Raw genomic sequence first — 4085 nt, 5'->3', positions numbered from 1 at the left:
TTCTTTGGTGAGCAATAGGGGTGTATCCTCCCAAGTCTCATTACCAAATAACTTGTCATTTAGCTTCATAATTGCTCCAAGGTATTTAGCAACTTGCTCTTCAGTGACATACTCATCCTCTTCAGAGGAAGAATACTCATCAGAGCTCATGAATGGCAGAAGTAAGTCCAGTGGAATCTCTTTGGTCTCATTTTGAGCCTCAGATTCTCATGGTTCCTCATTAGGAAACTCATTGGAGGTCAGTGCACGCCCATTGAGGTCTTCCTCAGTGGCGTTCACTGCCTCTTTCTCCTCTCCAAATTCGGCCATGTTGATGGCCTTGCACTCTCCTTTTGGATTTTCTTCTGTATTGCTTGGAAGAGTACTAGGAGAGAGTTCAGTAATTTTCTTGCTCAGTTGTCCCACTTGTGCCTCCAAATTCCTAAATGGAGGACCTTGTTTCAGTCATGAAACTTTGAGTGGTTTTGATTAGATCAGAGACCATGGTTGCTAAGTCAGAGTGGTTCTGCTTAGAATTCTCTGTCTGTTGCTGAGAAGATGATGGAAAAGGCTTGCCATTGCTAAACCTATTTCTTCCACCATTATTGAAACCTTGTTGAGGTCTCTGTTGATCCTTCCATGAGAGATTTGGATGATTTCTCCATGAAAAATTATAGGTGTTTCCATAGGGTTCTCCCATGTAATTCACCTCTTCCATTGAAGGGTTCTCAGGATCATAAGCTTCTTCTTTAGATGAAGCATCCTTAGTACTGCCTGGTGCAGCTTGCATTCCAGACAGACTTTGAGAGATCAAATTGACTTGCTGAGTCAATATTTTGTTTTGAGCCAGTATGGCATTCAGAGTATGAATCTCAAGAACTCCTTTCTTCTGATTTGTCCCATTGTTCACATGATTCCTTTCAGAAGTGTACATGAATTGGTTATTTGCAACCATTTCAATTAGTTCTTGAGCTTCTGTAGGCGTCTTCTTCAGATGAAGAGATCCTCCAGCAGAGCTATCCAATGGCATCTTGGACAGTTCAGACAGACCATCATAGAAAATACCTATGATGCTCCATTCAGAAAGCATGTCAGAGGGACACTTTCTGATCAATTGTTTGTATCTTTCCCAAGCTTCATAGAGGGATTCTCCATCCTTCTGTCTGAAGGTTTGGACTTCCACTCTAAGCTTACTCAATTTTTGAGGTGGAAAGAACTTTGCCAAGAAGGCATTGACTAGCTTTTCCCAAGAGTTCAGGCTTTCTTTAGGTTGTGAGTCCAACCATATTCTAGCTCTGTCTCTTACAGCAAAAAGGAATAGCATAAGTCTGTAGACCTCAGGGTCAACTCCATTAGTCTTGACAGTGTCACAGATTTGCAAGAATTCAGCTAAAAACTGATGAGGATCTTCCAATGGAAGTCCATGGAACTTGCAATTCTGTTGCTTTAGAGAAACTAATTGAGGCTTAAGCTCAAAGTTGTTTGCTCAAATGGCAGGGATAGAGATGTGGTGCACGAAATTGAAATCACACTTTTGCAACTCCGCACAACTAACCAGCAAGTGTACTGGGTCGTCCAAGTAATACCTTGCGTGAGCAAGGGTCGATCCCACAGAGATTGTCGGCTTGAAGCAAGCTATGGTTATCTTGTAAATCTTAGTCAGGATATCAGAAATTATCAGGATTGATTGTGAAAAGCAAAAGAACATGAAATGATTACTTGTTTTGCAGTAATGGAGAATAGGTTGAGGTTTGGAGATGCTCCATCTTCTGAATCTCTGCTTTCCTACTATCTTCTTCTTCAAACACGCAAGTCTCCTTCCATGGCAAGCTGTATGTAGGGTTTCACCATTGTCAGTGGCTACCTCCCATCCTCTCAGTGAAAGCAATTGCATATGCTCTGTCACAGCATAGCGGAATTCATCTGTCGGTTCTCAATCAGGCCGGAATAGAATCCAGTGATTCTTTTGCGTCTGTCACTAACGCCCCGCCTTCAGGAGATTGAAGCACGTCACAGTCATTCAATCATTGAATCCTACTCGGAATACCACAGACAAGGTTTAGACCTTCCGGATTCTCTTGAATGCCGCCATCAGTCCTAGCTTATACCACGAAGATTCCGATTAAAGAATCCAAGAGATATCTACTTAATCTAAGATAGAACGGAGGTGGTTGTCAGTCACACGTTCATAGTTGAGAATATGATGAGTGTCACAGATCATCACATTCATCCGGGTTAAGAACAAGTGATATCTTAGAATGGAAGCAAGCATGATTGAATAAGAAACAGTAGTAATTGCATTAATCCATCAGAACACAGCAGAGCTCCTCACCCCCAACCATGGGGTTTAGAGACTCATGCTGTGGAAGTACACAAGAAACGTGTAAAAAATTGTCATGAGGTCATAAGGTCTGATACAATGTCAAAAGATCCTATTAATAGTGAACTAGTAATCCTAAGGTTTACAGAAATGAGTAAATGACAGAAAAATCCACTTCCGGGCCCACTTGGTGTGTGCTTGGGCTGAGCAATGAAGCATTTTCGTGTAGAGACCTTTTCCGGAGTTTAACGCCAGCTTTCATGCCAGTTTGGGCGTTTAACTTCAAGTTTTATGCCAGTTCCGGCGTTTAACGCTGGAATTTCTGTAGGTGACTTTGAGCGCCGGTTTGGGCCATCAAATCTTGGGCAAAGTATGGACTATCATATATTGCTGGAAAGCCCAGGATGTCTACTTTCCAATGCCGTTGAGAGCGCGCCAATTGGGATTCTGTAGCTCCAGAAAATCCACTTCGAGTGCAGGGAGGTCAGAATCCAACAGCATCTGCAGTCCTTTTTGGTCTCGGGATCAGATTTTTGCTCAGGACCCTCAATTTCAGTCAGAAAATACCTGAAATCACAGAAAAACACACAAACTCATAGTAAAGTCCAGAAAAGTGAATTTTAATTAAAAACTAATAAAAATATACTAAAAACTAACTAAAAGATACTAAAAACATACTAAAAACAATGCCAAAAAGCGTACAAATTATCCGCTCATCACAACACCAAACTTAAATTGTTGCTTGTCCCCAAGCAACTGAAAATCAAAATAGGATAAAAAGAAGAGAATATACTATAGACTCCAAAATATCAAAGAAACATAGCTCCAATTAGATGAGCGGGACTAGTAGCTTTTTGCCTCCGAACAGTTTTGGCATCTCACTCTATCCTTTGAAGTTCAGAATGATTGGCATCTATAAGAACACAGAACTCAGATAGTGTTATTGATTCTCCTAGTTAAGTATATTGATTCTTGAACATAGCTAGTGTATGAGTCTTGGCTGTGGCCCAAAGCACTCTGTCTTCCAGTATTACCACCGGATACATACATGCCACAGACACATAATTGGGTGAACCTTTTTAGATTGTGACTCAGCTTTGCTAAAGTCCCCAATTAGAGGTGTCCAGGGTTCTTAAGCACACTCTTTTTTTGCTTTGGTTCACAACTTTATTTCTTTCTTTTTCTTTTTCTTTTTCTTCTATTTTTTTTTCGAAATTTTTTTTTTCACTGCTTTTTCTTGCTTCAAGAATCAATTTGATGATCTTTCAGATCCTCAATAACAGTTCTCTTTCTCCTCATTCTTTCAAGATCCAACAAATTTAACATTCTTAAAAACAACAAATTCAAAAGACATATGCACTGTTCAAGCATTCATTCAGAAAACAAAAAGTATTGTCACCACATCAAACTAATTCAACTAGTTTCAGAGATAAATTTCGAAACCCTGTACTTCTTGTTCTTTTATGATTAAAGCATTTTTCTTTTAAGAGAGGTGATGGATTCATAGGACATTCATAGCTTTAAGGCATAAACTTAAATTTTATAAATTATGAATTAAGAACAAGACTCAGAAATTAAATATAAGATGAAACTAAAAATAGGAAAAAAAAACGAAAATATATAAAAAAAAACGAAAAAGAATAGGCTCCTAATGATAGAGGTTTTCACAGAGTTAGGACTCAACAACCTTGATTTTGAGAAGTGGATGCTCCCTCAGCTTGAGAGGAGAGCTTTTGGCGTTTCATCTCTTGAATTTCACGCCCCTGCTTCTCTTGTTCCTTCAGCA

The 4085-nt window shown here is 39.5% G+C and overlaps 1 non-coding gene across 1 annotated transcript; it reads left to right on the top strand.

The window, feature by feature from the left end:
* Nucleotides 1–1063: 1063 nt before the first annotated feature.
* On the top strand, nucleotides 1064–1171 carry LOC130984428 (small nucleolar RNA R71). The gene has a single exon (XR_009088366.1). It is a non-coding gene; the product is annotated as a small nucleolar RNA R71 (small nucleolar RNA).
* Nucleotides 1172–4085: the final 2914 nt, after the last annotated feature.

This window comes from Arachis stenosperma, chromosome 5, assembly GCF_014773155.1.
Source record: "Arachis stenosperma cultivar V10309 chromosome 5, arast.V10309.gnm1.PFL2, whole genome shotgun sequence".
In the NCBI taxonomy this organism is placed as follows: domain Eukaryota; kingdom Viridiplantae; phylum Streptophyta; class Magnoliopsida; order Fabales; family Fabaceae; genus Arachis; species Arachis stenosperma.
This window is presented reverse-complemented; position numbering and strand designations above follow the sequence as displayed.